We start from the raw sequence: 18,742 nt of genomic DNA, 5'->3' as shown, positions 1-18,742 counted from the left end.
CAGTGTGGTAGCCACAAACTCTGCAGGCAAACTGACAACTCTGCATGTGTGTGAGAGGGCGTTTGTGTGTCAGTGGAAGCAAAAGAGCATATTCATCATTACACAACAAAGGAAGAATTTTTTTTTCTTTTTTTATGCAGACGCACAGATTTGCTCCCTCTCTTTTCTCACATATACCTAGAACACAAACGCTTTGCATTACCTTATGAATTATGGAAAAAGAAATAGTTTTTAGTGTCAGTCATGTAGAAATGTTGAAACAGTATAACTGAATCTCCATGACTTGCTGAGCATTTGCAGCGCAGCAGCAGCTTGAGCCAACTCTCTGTATCTACACAGGAAACATTCAGCCACAGTATTGAGCTGCAGGTCACCTGTGTTTTGGCAGAGCTCAGAGCCCAGTACACAATCACTGAAGCTACATGGCAACGGAATAGCAGAAAGTCATTGTTCCCCAAATGTATAAAATATAAAGATATATCGGCTGCTTTTGAGGCTTTATTTTACAAAAGAATGAGAAGTGGAATCTCACAATATGATACTATGATGATAAGGTGCTCATAATGACAACAGTACTACAAAAACATCTATTCTGTGATACCTGATACAGTGCATTATTGGTGGTGGTGGTGATGAGTGTGTTTTCTATAAATCTAGAATAACTATTTCTTGAAAATGAATGTTTCAAAACCTAATCTATCAGAGTGTAAAGTCTCACTGCTTAAAAACTGCAGATTGCACTCAGCTGAATTATTAGTGAGTGTAGGCTGTGAGTCTGTTGTTTACCTCGGCCATCAGTATGCCAGGTATCCATGTTTATTTACTCTGGAGGAGGAGTCCAATACTAGAGGAGGAGTGTGAGACTCCTTGTCAAAGGAATCTGATACAAGTCAATGATTCAGTGAAGATCACTTCCGTCTGATGACAGTAATATTTAGGTGAGTTGTTGAGGATATCCTGATTATTTCTGTTGCTACACGCTAGTGTTTGTACCGCTGTTAGCTGCTGTTAGCCTCCGTTAGCTGCTGTTAGCCAGAGTTAGTGAGGCTTTCTTTGAAGGGGATCTAACGTTGTTGGAATCTGACACTTAACTAATAAACTCTCATGTGAGAATATTAACAAACTATTTATCAAAGGAAAAGTTATTTTTAGGATATTCAAACCTAACATCAGCTGGTATAACGTTAGCTAATAAAGAGCTGTTGCGATTGTTGGTTTGTTGTCAGTTGTCTGGAGATGGTAGAGTTTCATGTCTAATTTGCTGAGAATAAGTAATGCACCTGTTAATGCAGGTTTTGTGTTTTAGAGCCTTGACCTTGGTTTAGGAGATGAGGTTTGGATGTTTTTTTAGCTTTAAGTGTGACATACTAATGCTGATTTTTTTTTCAATTCAAATTTTCTTTGTAAGACCTAAAACTGACATCATATACAAAAAATTAACCTTTATTCAATGCAAAAATTTTATTTTCACAATAAAACATGTTAAATTTTATAATTTTCCCCAAAACTACATTAAGTTATATCATCTTCTCACTTAAACAACTGAAATGAGGCCCGCTGTTGGCTTGTGTTCGTTTGTGAGTGTTGGATAGCTTTAGCTGATTTGTCTTATTTAGCTTTTTTAAAATGTCTGTGTTCAGCTAGGTAAAAGTGATTTAAGTGTCTGATTCGGTTTGTTGTTATTAATGTTTTCACTTGTTGCTATCAGTGTGTGCGGAACCAACGTCCCTGCACCACTGTGTTTATGTTCATGCATGAAATGTCCTGCATCATAACTAGACATATGGGAGGCTGACCTGCTGGTCATAATTGGATATATGAGCTGATAATACTGGAAGTTTGCAGATTCTGGCTCGCAATGGTAATGTAAAAAATTGTAATCCTAATTCTAAAAAAGTTAACACATTATATAAAACTGAGAAATTGTTTAAATTGTTTAAACTGTGAAATTGTACCATTAAGATTTAGATTTGCAAATCCTTGCATGATGTTTTTACATGTTTAAACATTTTTGGAATTGGGTTGTGTGTGTCATTATCTATTTTAGTAATGCTAAAAGTAACGCTAAACGCTTTAATGCTTAAATGTATATTATTTCCCCCTGCTGTCCATGCAAACAACTTACTTAACTTCTATTCACTTGTTCCTAATGCATAGGGTTCAAAACAAGATATGTTGCCACCAGTATATATGAGTAAGAAGCAGCCAACACAATATACTGCAATATTAATACTTTATCCAAATCCTAGTTATAATAGGGGGAATATCTGCACCAAATTAAGATAAATCTGATCGCTCACTTGGCAATAATAGGGATTGTACCAGGAAATAAAAGTGAGATTAATGAGAAAATAAAATTCTAATTATTGTTCAGTGATTATGATGATCATTGCTCTACGCTGTGGGAAGAGTCGAGTGAAAGAGCCTCCGTAACAGCTCCAACTGTAACTCCAAACATGAAGTGTTGCTGCAGTGGCTTTCCCAGAATAGTTATTCAGTGGGAAGGATTTGCAGTTTGGAAGACAAATAAAGACATAGCACATCATGTGATAACACTTTTTAGTGTTGGGTAATAATATTAGGGAGCTTCTCGATAAATATCTCAAAATAGACTTGCTGAGGTCAGAGAAAACATTTCTCTGATCTTTTCTGTGAAAAAAGAGACGCATAATGTAATAATATAACTTCATCACATCACCTTCCAACCAAACAGTCAGCAGGGAGAGAACAGAGAAATAAAGATCTGAGAACACATTTGTATACAGATAACAGTCAATCCATCAAAACACATTCCCATAACAATTCCTTCAATCCACCGATGTCTTTGAATCATGTGGCATTATTTGCCCTGGCTTTGTGAGCTCTGGTTTGGCTCAGAGCAATGTTAATAGGCCTATGAGTGAAAGCAGAACCAACAGTGTTTACGCACATTCACGTTCTCACTCTTGCTTGACTGCTCTCTTGCACACAAACATATGTAGCACGTAGCTGTCCAGGGCTTGAGCATATTTCACACACCATTTGTGACTAAAACAAACATTAATGACCTGGTAGTTGGCCTGTCTGAAGACCGTATATGGAATGTAACTTCTGGCTCAATAACAAAGTTAGTCAGGGAAAAAGAGGAAAGCGCTGAAACAAAACTAATAATAGCATGAAAAACCCATGACGAAGGCCAGTTTTGGTTTTCAGGAGACGGTATTCAATGCCATTACATCATCTCTGAGCCATTTAAGCAGGCTAATACGAGCTCACCGTAATGGGCCATTAACCGTTATAGATAGCAGCGTGGCTTTCTAATTTCCTCCCTTTTGGGTTTTGTGAAGTTGTTTTTTCTTTTTTCCAGTTTCTAAAAGCCTGTGATGAAGTGGCTTTTAGACCCCCCCAACACACACACACACACACACACACACACACACACACACACACACACACACACACTATGTTTTCATATCTTTGTGGGGACATCTAATTGGCATAATTCCCTAGTCGCTTACCCTAACCCTACCTATCAAAAATGGATGTCTAATCCTAACCCTTAGCCTGAACCTAACCGTAACCCTGACACTAAAACCACATTTTGAGTCTGAAAAATGCCTTCAAACTGGTGGGGACCGGGATTTGTCCCCATAAGGGCTGTTGGTCCCCACAAATACAATAAACATCCAATTTTTGGTCCCCACGAAGATATGTAAACACGAACACACACACACCTGCAGGCGCATGCTTTCCATCTGGGAAGTCATGGAAAAGAGGCACAAAGGAAGTAAAATCACAGATACAGACACACACACACAAGTGTGGGGAGCTAAGGTTGTTTTTGAACAAAATGTGACAACAGAGAGACCTAAGCCTTTCTCTGATACCATGGCAACATGTTCTATGCATGTGGTAGGTGAGGGAAAGGAGGAGATTCAGGTGTAATAAGTACAACAGTCACAAGGATCAGCCACTGAAATCTCCTGTGTGTGTATTCAAATCAAATTCGAGCAACTGTGTTTAATGAACAGAAAGACTATATTGCAAGGGATTTACATTTTATTAGCAGCAAGCATCCTCCCGAGCTCTATTTTTCTAATATATCTGTGAGGATAAAGCATTCTTATAAATGACCAAACATCAATGACAGATGAACAAGAAAAACACGGAATTGAACTTGCGCATGTTTATCTGACCTGCTTTGCTTCATTTTAATGTGGTGAAGCTGAGCTCATGCTGTTTGTGCTTTTGCGCTGCGGCAGGCTGTGGTTGTGGTTTGATGGGCACAGGGACCCCATCCATATTGAAATCAGGCAGTGAGTGGTGCACTTTATGAAAATCAATTACAAATTGCGGGCCCCAAAGCAAATCCATAGTGCAGGTGGGATGACGTATGGGACACTGTTCTGGATAGACTTCAAATTAAACGTTTAATTTTTGTGCTTTGTCTTCGAATCTTTAAATTACCCTACCTACACAAGCAGGCGTCATGCACAGGCTGGCCCTGCACCCCAACAGTGGTGGGTACACAACATGATTCAAGTGTGCTAAACAGGAATAACCCTGCGTAGCCAACAAGATTTTAAGGACTGAATGTAAAATAAAAAATAAAATGGCATTTAAAACTACATAATGCAGAGAAAGACGTAACAATATATTGCTAATCTCCTAGGACACCAGCCCAGGCAGTGTGGGTGTCTGGACGAGACACGCTTGCTTGCTCATTCGCTCATCTGCTCAATAAAACTGGGCTGCGGCTGCAACGTGTTGTCTCCCTACCATATTCGATGTGGTACACTCCCACATGTAACCCCCTCCTCTTATTCACTCTTCCTCTCACCCTCCCATACTCGCAGCAGACCGGCTGTCATGATTTGCAGCCCACTCGTGAACGTTTACCTCATATAACTGTCGCTCCGACAATCTTTCATCCTACTTCTCCTCTGCTGCACGCTGGGTGGCAAACTGGAACATTATATAAAGAGAATGTGGGCTACACATGTGTGTGGATGTGTGGTTTATTCACCTGTACTAGTTACAAAACTTTCTAAAATTAATTTTAGGGTAATTAGAAATAATAAAAATAATATTGCTTCTTTGCGTGGTTCAGTTTTCCTCCAGTAGTTTTTCACAAGATTTCCTTAAGCGTTACTATGCCTCCTTAAGCATCATTCAACCCTTAGACAACCTCACAAACACAGGCAAACTAAGCATAGCCATCAGCTGTGACCAGCTGAGGGGAGGAAGCCAGGACAGCGACAAACCAGTTCCCTTTAAATGTCTTTATTTCAGCAGACAGTTTATGCTCCATTTTCTAATGCACACATTTGTGCATGTGCTACAATCAAAATCTCATTCTCTATAGTCCAGTATAGTCGCTACAAATCCCTCCAACTATAAGGCACATACCCTGATCTTCACACTTGTCTGACAGTGACAGGCCTTCCAGCCACCACAGCACTCTCGATGGTGGGAAAGCCCTGCACTAATTCAGGGCATGCCCATTGACTCCTGGCCAGTCAGAGTGTCAAGCCAAAGCCTGTCAGTGAGGCTTAGCAAGTCCTCTCAGTGATGCCATCACTTCTGACAATCTGCCTGGCCTCAGCACTGCGGTGTAACTTTGTGGCTGCTAAAGTGTTACAGTAGCACGTACAGTTTTTAGCAGTTCAGCTGTCAGTAACTGCCTGACTCTTATCTTGCTTTTTAGCAATCACCAGTGTGGATGCCTGTCTATGGTCTTGTTTTAGCTTTGTGTAGTTTCACCTATGTAATATTCAGTGCTTCCTACATACACCTTACTTAGGCAGGTCATAGATGTAGAGTTGTGAAAACCAAAGTACACCCTTTTGCAGTTCAAAGGTGCTACATATTAGGACATAAGAAAACAAAGCTAAGACGCAGGCCGAGTATGCAAAAAAATAAGTGTAACCTGTGATTTAACAGCATGTAGAACCACTTTTCCCACCAACAATTTGGAAGTAATTGTTTTGACTTTGTCAGTCAGGAATGTTTTTGACAAAACGCTCCCCAATAAGGGCTGAAAATGAGTGAAAAAGCAGCTGATGTCCAAAGAAAAAGTTCACAAAGCCCGGAGAAACATTGTTCAAAGCCACTTCAAAAAACTACAGGAAAGTCTGGCTCCTTGGAAGCAAAATGTAGACTTTTATAGACTGAGACTTTTGCACACAAGACTGTAATGATCATGACTACCAATACTGAAAAAAAAGCCGCCTTACATGTGCTATAAAGGGACAAATGAAATCCTATTTTTTGTCATTTTGACATGAAAATGTTTTTATTTAGGATCTTGTGAAGCCCATCACAACACTGCTAAGACGTTGGCAGTTGGTCATCTCTAGCTAACAGAAAAGTTATGGCAGACAGACAGATATACAGACAGAGACACACATACACAGAGCAGAGAGGTTAAATATAACAGACAGCTGGTGTGTACAGCTGACATTTCAACGAGAGCCACAGAGGGATCTAGCTTTCTGAAGGACACCGTGCATATTCTCATACCTCCACTCTCCAAACAATTAAATTAACAGTTATTTGTGTCTGCCAAGAGGATTAAACTGTAAAGTGCTATGTCATGTCGTAAAGGCAAACAGTCTGGCGATAAGTCTTACACGTAGTGGCTGCTTTTAATCTCCCTCTGCCCCGCTTTAACACAACAGTCTGAAATCAGCATATACACTTAGAGTAAGTATGTTTCAGAGACTGTGGCTCTATTATAGTAAACCATTTCACACTCTCAATTTCACTAAAATCTATTATTATGTTTAATGCCAACAGTGCTTATGATCTAACACAACAGACAGGCACTCAGCACAGCGCCGGCGATGACTCACAGGTCAGAGATCTGCATCAAACCAATTGGGAGGCCAGGTGTCAGTGCTGTCATCTCTGACACACAAAATTACTCTGTGACACGCACGAGAGAGAGACGTCAGGCGCCTTTCATTCTCGTAACCTCTCGAAACATAAAAGGCCGCTTTAACTGCTTCCTGTAACATGGCAACCGATGCGTTTTCATGTCAAAATCTTAAGATGATGTGAACTCCTGTACCTAAATAAATTGTGTCCATTAGAGTGGTGGTTTGATTATCTGACACAAATCAAGACCTCAGTGGATGAAGGACTCCAGGATTCTTTAATGAAACTAATTTCATTACGTTTGTAATCCAGTTCCTGTTTCTATATTGGTGTACTTCTACATGAATGTCACAGTGTCACCATACATGGGTACGTTTTGGTATTCATTCACAAACATCAGCACTCTGTTTACTGTGAGCAACACCTATTTTCCATGTTGTGCTATGTATGCAGAGCATTAGATTGTCTGGTATTAAATAACTATAATAAATCACCGTGCTGTTTTCCATGCTTCATTTCAGCTGTTAACAGATTTAATTCATCTGCCTCATGCACATCTTTATTTGCAGGGAATGGCAAAGATAAAGATGGATTTATTATTGTTTTTACTGTTACAACAATTTTCATTCGCTTTGTGCCACAGTGAAACAGAGAAGCAGATCCATTCAGCCTGTGATGACACAGGGGCTGTAATAAAAAAGTCTGGCTTGCATGTTGAGGCAGTAACATCAATCAAAGATCTCTCAGAGGGTTCTTGTAAAATTAGGTTTCGGTTTGCATCACACTACCATCTCTGTGAGTTACTGCAGCTAGAAATCTAAATGTGACATCTTAAATACGAAGAACAGGAACAATAGAGTTTTTTTTAAAGTATTAAACAAACACTAGACTCCACCTGTGAACGCATGGGTAGGGTGCTGGGCGCAGAGCTTCACCTGACACCAGCGGACGGCACATCATGTTCTCTCTTGTCACCACCGCGTCTGTGCGAACCATAAAGCAGAGTGCGAATGATCAAGTTTGATCTCAGCCACTCAGCCGCACCCATGTGGAGCAGAGCGCAGCCACAGGAGAACAACTGCAGAGCTCTGTGTGAAGAGGGGTGAACTTGGATGCTGGGATATTGTGTACAGGTGCTGTGCTGCTTCAAGCATATTTGATCAAGCATGTGTCTTGACATTTCTTCTTCACGGGACATCGTGGATACACTGTTTTAGCTTCAGTCTTTAGGTTTTTTGGCATATGACTGCAGTGATCTGGGTTGTAAATCAGTGAATTGCATAATACTGCACTCAAAAGTGTTCCAGTCCTTGTGATCTCAATATTTATAAATGATCTTCCCACCTGTAATTTGACCTGTTTACATCCTGACAGCAGTATTGAGCTCAGTGAGCTGCAGTGTAGCTGCATCCTTGGTTTAAATGAGGAATGCCAACAATCCTAGCTATCCCTCCTGGGAAAACTGAAGGACAAGCGCAGACATTGTTTCCCACACTGTGCTCATCATGTTAGAGAAAACGAGCCAAAGAAAATCAAATGACCAGCTCACAAGTGTGTTACCATGCTGTCATAGCTGGCTGGATTTCTACATGTCAGTTGCCCATCACAGAGAGCATGTCTACTCTTCTCATCCTGCATGCTACATACATTTTTTTTTTATTTCTAGTAATTTGTATATGATTTTAATTTGTGTATGATCAACTGCCAAATACATAAAATACATCACATAAATATTTTTTACTGTATCTTAAAAACAAAAATGACAAGTAAGAGGGGGGAGGAACAGCCAACGAGAGGTTCCAACTCAGACACCACTGATAATGAAAGAGCAAGCAGGGAGTGACTAGGCAGGTAACAATGAAGTGCAGTACATGCAACTGAATTGGTACAATGGGAATGCTATGCTGCTGTGTGTACAGACAATGTTGCCTATACACTGTAAGTTGTACTAAAGTTATTACTAGGCACCAGCTTGTTGGGTCATTATTAATATTGTACAAAAAAGAGGGTGTGACCCAACCATGAGCTGGTACAACCAACTAAGAATGCTGTTGACACCCATGCTGGTGGAAAAGTAGTCTAGGGCTCCATTCCCTTTTGTTTTGATATTCATCATCTTTTAACAGCCTTTGGGTTTACAGGGTGCTTTTGTCTCATGGATTTTCTGTTATAGTGCAAACACTTAACAGAAATTCATATCAACACCTAGTAAACCTAGCATGGGAAATAGGTTGCACTGCATGCTCTGAGACCACAGTGTCAACCACGGTGCTGCTCAACGGTTTTCTACTAACAGACGCGAGCTGTCACTACATGAAAGTACAATGAAACAATAGGATATAGATGTATATAGATCTGTCTTTGCCTGTCCACATCTTCTTCAAGAAGCAGATCCTATCAATGCTTGAACATCTGGTTGGTGTAGGAGCCTGTCGATGAGGGTCTACTATTCTTTCTCCTTATGAAGCTGGAGCCTCTTTAACTGATACTATAAAGAATGAGGTTTTGCCAGTTTTAAAAAAAGACATTGTTGTAAAAAGGAGCTGCCTGAATTACTGCTCAGTTACACACAAGCACAGCAAATTTAATGCGGTTCTGGAAAATAATATGAAATAATATAACACTAACTAAAGCGCCATTCAAAATTTACCAGTGAACGTTCTACTTTGACATGTTTTCATTTGTAAATCACTCAAACATGGATGATTGGCCTTTAAGGACACTCCAGGCAACCAAGAGCTGTGGGCATGACTTTCTACAAACCCAATTTAGTCAAGTAAGTGTTTGATATGCTTATAATGTCAGAATACAGCTGCACAGCACACTAATTTCATATTATTTCACTAAAATTATATAGAATTAGTAAAGCAAATCAATTCACAACAACGTCGCTGCATTATGTAATTAAATGACCTGGACAGAGGAGCATCACTGTGGATGTGCTGTGGCAGAAAGCTTTGGATAGCAGTCCACCTGCTTGCTTTGACAGTGGTCAGTTATCAGTCAACCCTACTATTAGGAAACTGTGATCACATCTCTGCAAGAGCACTGTAAAGTTATAACAAAGTTGTCTCATTATGTTTTCTGTAACATTTTTCTCTTATATAGCCCACTTACCCATTTAAAAAAACAAATGCAATACCACAGCTATAAGCAGAGCTTGTGGTACAGTGCTTGTGTCCCTTTCACCACACAGAGAGAATGACTTTGGTATGCAACCCACAGAAATGAGTTTGTATGCAGTCCTCCAAAAAAACCCAACAATATGCAGCCAAGCGTAGACGATGTTGTGCGTAGGTCAAACGCCGATTGGCTGAAAAGTTGTCTAGAACAGGAAAGAGACACCTCCTTCACCACAAAGGGAAATAGGTGTGAAAAAAATAATCAACGATCAAAATAGCAGCATGAGAAGAACAGTGCTGCAGCGGACTGTTTTAAATGTTTCTAGCAAATACCTTTTTACAACACATATATAAAAGCAACACTACAACTATTAACTTGGTAAGACAACTGTGGCATTGTGTCTTGGTTGGTTTTCTAGTAAAAGGGCGATTTGAGTTCGAATCCCAGTACTACCCTCCTCTTAGGGGAGGAATGGTGTTCACCATGAAGCTACCACACTGGTGCTACCAGCTGTGGAGACCCCGTGCCGCTTGTTTTGGTATGACGGTTAAATACGTCATTCATTTTCTTCCGCTTATCCAATTCAGAGGGGCGGGGGATCTTCTTATGTGGGGGCTGAATCCTATGAATCATCAAGTGTTTGTTCTTTTTGGGCTTATAATGTGCTTGTGCTCCCTAGAAATTCATACGGAGTCAGCCTCGTATGCATTTCTTTGGACTGTGGCAGGAAACACATTCCAGCCCAAGCTCTGAGACAACAGTGTCAATCACTTTGAACCCAAATCAGGTAAGGAATGAAAAGGATGCCACTCACCAAGGTGAGCTTTCTTTCCACACAGCTGGGTCACAACTTCTGGTAGATGAATTTATGCTGATAGTCCTTATCCACCAATAACTTAATCTGAAAGTTACCAGCACCTGAGGAAAAACATAAAAAAAATATAATTTTTAAACTGCAATTTAATAGCAGGACGACTCTACCAGTAAAACAGCAGTTGTTTATATGAAGCTTATGCGTGAGTTTTAGGAAAATCTGTAATCAGTCATCTGCCTGCTTTCCTGGGTGTTAGGCTGCTTTTCTGCTCTTTACATCACTACCACTTTCCCATGCTTTCAATCTCAGTACAGACTCCATTACTCTAGTCCAATCATCTTCTTGTCTGCCTCCTTTGAGCCAATCAGCCTCTACTTTGCATGCAACCCACCTCCTCTCCATCTCCACCTCACCAACACCTCAGCCAGAGCTCCATCAAAGCCTCAGTCTTCATCTTCACCACCAGCAGCACCTAGAGTCGGGGGGGGGGGGGGGTCCTGTCCTAAATCCTATCACTGCTGGGATTTTGTGCTGCCACGATGGGTCATCGAAGTCTAATCGCAGAATACATGAAATTTTCTATCACAATAAATCATGTTCAGTTCTTCCAAGTGATCTCTACTCATTGAAGTGAATGTAGCGCATTCAATATGCAAGCATGAAGTCTGTAACCATAAATATACTATTCTTTGTTAGTTAGAGTGTATGTGAGTTAATGATTTAGGGTCACTGACCCACACAAGTGTGAGAACTGGTTTGACTTCAGCGTTGCCTGGACTGACTCTTATCATAGACTCCACTTGATTAAAGCTGCTTAGTTACAAGTTGCCATTTTCACTATTGTACATAGTTACACTTTGAACCGGAGAACTTTACACTGTACCCATTCATACACATGCTACAAAGAGACCATGCGGTGTGTTGCCCACTAAAACAGAAGAAGTTGCAGACTAAACACTGCACAATCCTAAGAAAAATACAAAGGAGACCTATTATGCTCATCTTCAACACTATTTGTGTACTATTGGACTCAACCAGAGGAGCTTTACAATATTCACAGTTCAAAATCACCGCTGTCTGAAACAAGTCATTTTACCTTCTCTCCCCTCAAAGCCACCCAGCATTCTTGTGATTGGCTCCACCTCTCAAACAACTAATTTGAGCAAAAGGTGGATGGGTGTCTGTGATGTGTGCATGAGATGACTGTATCAATAGGTCCACTCTAACTGTCATCACACAGAGTGTCTCAAAGAGTGTAGAGCAGTCTGCAGGAATTACTTTTAGGCTTAAAGACTCGTTATTTGAAACCTTGTCGATAGTTAATATGAGCATCATCACTGCCCCATATAGCCAGTATATATATTTCACTTTGAGCAAGCCATGCACTTCATCACGTGTTGTCAAATAAAAAACAGAAAGATCACTTACAGTTGAGTAATATCTTACACTGTTAAAGCATTCTCATATTTATCTTCAAATATTCCGGGCCTGACCAGAGGACACGTCTTTCTTCATAAAAACTTCTCCCACAATGCGCCTCCTTTCTCAGTCTCTCCCCACATGTAAAAAACTAAAGACAGATGATGTCCTTGTGACAGATCTGCACCAACCAGGGCTGTGGACTGTTGAGGCAAAAAGATCATCTAAGAATATTAAACACCTGATTATCAACACTGTAGTTGATATCGGAGACTTTACTTTTAGTTAATAATCCCAATCACCAAACATACGAAGGACACCAGCTCCACAAGTTACATGTATCTAAAAATGAAAAAGTTTTTTCTACTTTTTACTGCTGTCATATTTTCATACAACACCAGATGGAAATTCAAAATGATCCAATACATCAGAAAGACTTCTTTACGCTGTTTCTTCACTATGTTCAGACTTAGAAAATAATAAGGTCATTATGCTGCTGTTACACTACTACAGGCTACGTTTCTAGATAGGGGGGAAAAAAATAAAAGAAAAAGAAAAAAGAAAGCGTTTTTCACTCTTAACACAAAACCCCAGTTTGTCAGTGCTCTCTGGTGGTCAAACTCAGATGATGGTGCCTGTTCTTAGGGGCAGTTTGCTATGTCTGTCACTCCTGCGGTCCCTTTTTAAAGCCTGATGTTCAGATCTGATATAATAAGTCTGAATGAGCACGGCTGATTTATCGGCGGTGCCTGTCATCAGAGATATGTGACGCATACAGACTAAACACAGTTAAGGTTTGTTTACTCTTCACCTGTGTGATAACGAGCCGGCTGTATCTCGGCCACCAGGGAAAAATCTCTCCAGGGCAGAGAAATGTGGGCGTGTACATCCACACTCAACTTCAGTTCATATGTAATGAAATGATCATGGGCCCGAGTAAAACAGGAGGCGATGCCTGCCCCCCACCCTTCAAATCACAGCTTAAGACTCCTTTAGGACAGAGTTGTGATGCTGAGTGAAGGTTTTCAAAGCCTAATCGCCAACAAACACAAATTCAATTCAGCTTAAATCCTCCTGAGCTTTCTTTCTCCAAGCAAACAGTCCGAGTTTGAATCCGCCTACAGCCTGTAAACACGAGCAAATCTGAACAGTATGCTAATTAATGTTAACAGACAAGATCGGACAAATGTAATAACAGAGGAGTTACGTTAGTTTCTGCTATTAAAACCTCATATTTCCCAGCTGTGCTCGGATACAGGACGCGTGTACGTGCTGAGCAAACCTGCAGCACAACAGCAAAAAGTAGACCACACGACTGAGTCGCTTTATGTTTGTGCTCGGCAGTCATTTACCACAGCCATTTGCGATGAAACAAAAGAGCTACACATGCTATCAAATAGGGACAAACAACTTCACAGCGGTCACTCACCACTATATTACAACAGAAGTACACCCGGAGCTGGCCTCTTCGTCTGCCGGCTAACCTGAGAGCCCAAACCGCTCAGACACAGGAACACATGTAGCCCCCAACAAGTGTCAGTGAGCGCGGAGTCAGAGCAAAGATAGCATAGAAAAGATGTGCTGCCAAGGAGAGGGAAACGGTCATACAAATGGTCTATTGCAAGGCATTTCCCTACATTAAAGTGTGAACGTAATCATTAGAGACTAAATAAATCGTTTTTTTGCTTTGCTCCAACAAAACATATTTTTCTTTGCAACACACGAAAGGCGTGTCTGTGCAAATTTTGCGGTACCAAGAAAAAGAGCGGAGTGGGACCTCTGTTGTTTTCTTCCTCTTTAGCCACCGCGAATCAAATTACATTGTAATGACATTGTACTTGACTCTAGCGCCATCTAGTGGACAACTAGACAATAGGGCTTTTTTTGGGTGGTGTGGCCAAGAAGTGATTTTTGATGTTTCTCTCTTTCTCTCTCTCTCGCCTTCTCTGTGTGTTTTAATGTTTAATGCATTTACTTATATTGGTAAATAGACTGTAGTAAATAGGATATATGAAGGATATATATAAAATAAAGAAATGGCCAGTTCTGCAAATTTTTTTGTGATTGCGTTATTGTACTGACCTTATAATCATTATAGTACTTTTTGGTCCCTTGCTGTGTTTATGACTGTCATGTTGGATTTGTCTCTGTTTTTGAGGCTTTCTTTGCCAGATCTCTCTTAAAAAGACATTTTTAATGTCAATGAGACTTTTTACTCAGATAAATAAAATGATGAACAAAAGTCACTTTGCTAAAACAGATACCTTGTGGCAGGAATGTTCTTTCTGCCTCAAAATGATATCATTCATGAGTGATATGTTTGACATATTTTTGACAGATTATAGTCCAATAAGTCATTTATATCAGTTTAAATTCCTGCAATCTTTTTTTTTTTTTTTTTTTTTTGCAAATACCATAAATCTCATTTTGGCAGACAATCACTTTTGGCATGACTGTGTTCCTCACTCAAAATAAATTGAAAAAAAATAAAAAAATAAAAAAATATCTTCGGATCATGCACTAAAAATATCGATCTCCTGAGAAAAAATAATGCATTGTATATTGTATCTAATATACTTCTAAGTACTTTGTCACTGTAGTTTATTACAGTTTTCAGGTATCTGTACTTAAGTATTTGGGAGAAAAGCATGAGAGATAATTCAGACAGAGATGAAGAAAGACGTAAGACAGAACAGGATAGGAGAAGAAGAAGAGAGGTTTTATTTAAAGGCGCAATGGGCTTTGTTAAAATGGAAAGTGTCCTCATACTGGATCTGGATCTGATGTGATTTTTCATACTGTGTAACGTCCTTCAAAACAAAACTGATGTGTTTACTTTGTGTCAATCAAAGGTTGCATGCAAACACTCAGTATTTTAGAGCAGGATAAACAGTTTCACTTGTCGTACTGTGAAGAAATCAAAGCACTGTATTGGACTGGAGTAGAGCCGCTGTGGTGTTCCTGGGTAGTTAGATTACATCAAGTGTAGCAGAGATGAATTTGAATTTAAGCTGATGATGCGGAGATTCAACAGCATGGCCTAGTGGGGAATGGAAATCAGCTAAATAGCGTGTGAACTCATGGGTTAAATGTAGTTTAATACAGTTGTGTAAAACCACTCCAATAGCAGTAAACCTCAGCACTGATCAGCCACTACAACTGATCTTCAGCTTCCTCCACCTGCTCAATCCCACTTTAACCCCTGACTGCACTTATTTTTCTGCTTAGGTGTAGAGGCAAAGTCAAACCTGGCAGTGATATTATTTTATTATTATATTAATCTAACATGGCTTTCAGTTAGTTTTTTTTTTTTTTTTTTACAAAAATCCAGAGAACCCTACTATTTTTGACTTTCTTTGAGCACATTTCAGAACCTGTGCTTTTTCACTTTTACCTGACTAAGGAAGTTGAGTAAATACTTTGACTTTTACTGGAGGTTTAAAAAAATGTATTTATTTATTTTAACACATATGTACACATCCTAAAAACCTGAGCACATCCACACCAACAAAATATTTTTTTGTTGTCTATTCTCATTCAATAGGAAGACTATCCCATCAATACTTGAACATTTGGTTGGTGTAGGAGTGTCAGTGAAGATCATGGATGAATAACCTTTACTTAAGCAGCCTCAAAGAGTGTGAGTTATACTTATGCTTTTGAACTCAGGAGGTAGAGCAGGTGAGCTGCTAACTGGAAGGTTGCTGGTTTGATCCCTGGTTGTTCCAGTCTGCATGTCAGAGAGTATCCCTGGACAAGATACTGAACCCTAAGTTGCTCCCTGGTGCGTTCATCATAGTGTGAATGTTAGATAGAAAGCACTTAGTTTTAGAAAAAAAAGTGCTTTTGTGAATTAGGCATGTTGTATAAAGCACTCTCGGTGCTCCAGTAGAGTAGAAACATGCTATATAAGAACCAGACCATTTACTATTTTATCATTTCAAAATACAGCTGCACAGCATGCTAGGGCTACTGTGATGTTTCAACAAAATGATATGAAATTAGTAAAGCTAATGAAGTCAGAACAGCTGGAAACTAGCTCTTCTTCTAAGAAAAGAGAAGCTGACTCTTTGCTGTTACTTAAAGGGGTTTTAGTATGTTTAGTGTAGGTTTCTGCAATATTTAGTGACCCAAGCAGAGGAGCATCAATGTAGAACCAAAAGCAGGGTCGAACAGTGCTGGTTTACCTGTTTGCTTGAACAGGATGACTGCAAATGACAGGGGTCGTGTTGCCTGGAGCCACAGTCGGTGCACTTCTTTCGTTTGTTACCCAACAGTGATCTGAAGTTTATACAAAGATGCACCACCAGGTGGCGATCAAGTGCTGCGCTCCATTTTCATGTGGTCCTGTGTCTCTCTTTACCTTAGAAAAGGCGCCAAAATAAAACCCTGCGATTCAGATCATTTTAGCAACAAAAGATACTGCCCTTTGCAAGAGGTTACTCTTTTTTTTTCTTTTTTTTTTTTTTTTTTAGAATTAGTGATTATACTACAAACCAGTGTTGTTTAATTTGAGAAAAACAAAACATCTACAATAGTTTTATGAATTTTTGAAGTAAAAATCAAAGTCAGCTATTTGCTGTTTCTAGCTTCTCAGATCCAAACATTTAATGCTTTTCTTGCTGGCGTCTGTAAACTAAATACATCTGTATACTGCTGGTCAGACACCTAAAGGTCAAAATATCAACATTTTACAATATTTGCTACAACTAACCAAAATAATAACCGCAAAAAAATAAAATAAAGAAAATTATATTTTCAGAATTTAATCATCTAAAACAAAGGCAAGTAAAGTTTTTCAGTGGACTCTCAGATACTGTTAACATTTCACGTGTCTCCAGGAAGTTACCCCGCATAACCTCTGCTTCTATTCAGCTGTAAATAAATCACGGCTATCATTAATCTCAACCAAACTCCACTGGATCCCAATCGAGATTTATCACCGCTGCGACTAGTATTTTTCCAACTCATGCTCTTGCATCAGTTGGATCTGTCCATAAATCTACTCTCACTTTAATGAGCGGAGAGGTAATCAACACCAAGTGATGCCAGGCGTGGTAATAAATTCTGCAGGAATACTAATTGGGGTTTTGAAGGGTCAGAGGACTGTGGCTCCAACATAAAGCACTCTGTCACATGCTTCTCACATTCTGCTTCTCATCTTATGCACCAGTGGTTGCTTTATTAAAAGCTCTGGATGTCTGAATGATAGATTTTGGAAAATATGCATTGTGTTTCCTATATATGAACTGATCTTATCCATCATGTGGAAATCGTAGCAGCCAGTTATCAGGGAACATACTGTCTGTGCCACTCATTGTTAGACTTAATTGAAACATTGTTTTGGGGTCTGTCTCTGTCTGGTGTGGTGTGGAGGAGAAAAAGCACAAAAAAAATAAAAAATAAAAAATTGAATCAGTCACTTTGTCTATTGTCCAAATCCACTTTTTGTTCTGCTCAGTCTTAATTACTGTTAATCACAATTAACTGTCCACCCCCCACCTCCCCAAAAAAGTAGATCGAGGGCCAAATAACAATTCTTCACTCCAACAAAACCCACCAAACGAAGGCGGAGAATTCTGTGAGAAAGAAAGCCTGGTGATCAGAGGAGGAGCGTGAAAATGGCCTAAAAACAAAAGAACGTGTCCAGAGGGGAGGATTACATTTATCAGGACCACAGAGCCGCCACGCAGACAGAGACGGGATCAGAGAGGGATAACTCGCAGAAAGCAGGCTTAGAGAAAAGGGAGAGAAAACCAGGGAACGGTCTGAATAATAAAGGAGTAAATGTGTGATGCGACACACACACACAAACACACGCGTACAAAAAAAAAAAGTTTTTAATTATTCGGGCTGTATTTTGGGACATGAAATTGCTAATTGTGTCAACAGTGATTCCGTAAAATTGTTATCTCCCGAAAAGATTTGCTCATGCCTTTTACGCCGTGCAGCATTTTTAAATGAATTAATTAGGCGATCACAGTAATTACTGTTTATATTGTTGTTAATGAGCCCAAAGGCAAGCGAGCTGCACTCATCCAAATTACACTCATGAGGCACGGAGCCAAGAAAAGGTCCAAACTAGAGTGCCGCATGTTAAACATTCCCCGAGTCTTCCTGGCAAAGCGATAACCGAGAGCGCGCCGAAATTACACTCTAACCTCACATTTCCTTGTGACCAAACATCTTCCTCATTAACATGTGTAATTAGTTTTGAGGCTCTAATAAAAATTACAGATTTTAACTCTCCCCTCCGTCTCCCCCTCCAAAAAAACCCCCCAAACCCCCCCACTAGTGATCTGATATCACCTGCTATTTAATATGCATATAAAGCAGCCCCGTCAGATCACAATCACTCTGTCATTTCACTTTATTATGTTCACTCATTCTTTTTTTTTTTTTTTAATTTCTCCTTCCTGTCTGTCAGATTTGGTCTGACATTTACTGGCTGCATTTTGCTGTATTTCTGCAGCACCTGAAGCACAATAGCTGAGCGTTCTAACAGAAAGGTCTTATTGTAAATATGAT

At 39.8% G+C, this 18,742-nt stretch overlaps 1 protein-coding gene across 3 annotated transcripts in view; it reads right to left on the bottom strand.

Moving 5' to 3' along the window:
* The window catches only part of LOC116328654 (neurocalcin-delta A), a 63,623-nt gene extending 49,861 nt beyond the window's left edge, over window positions 1-13,762 (bottom strand). For 2 of the 3 annotated variants that reach the window (XM_031750483.2, XM_039619699.1), the window contains exons 1-2: window positions 13,644-13,762; window positions 10,796-10,899 (exon numbers count right to left, since the gene is read on the bottom strand). The gene's annotated coding sequence lies outside the window, so the exon portion shown is untranslated. The remainder of the gene's footprint in view (window positions 1-10,795; window positions 10,900-13,643) is intronic. The other variant, XM_031750485.2, reaches the window with a different exon arrangement.
* Between the last annotated feature and the right edge of the window lie 4,980 nt (window positions 13,763-18,742).

This window comes from Oreochromis aureus, linkage group 11 (genome assembly GCF_013358895.1).
Source record: "Oreochromis aureus strain Israel breed Guangdong linkage group 11, ZZ_aureus, whole genome shotgun sequence".
Lineage (NCBI taxonomy): Eukaryota > Metazoa > Chordata > Actinopteri > Cichliformes > Cichlidae > Oreochromis > Oreochromis aureus.
Note: the sequence above shows the minus strand (reverse complement) of the source record. Positions and strands in the feature narration are given on the sequence as shown.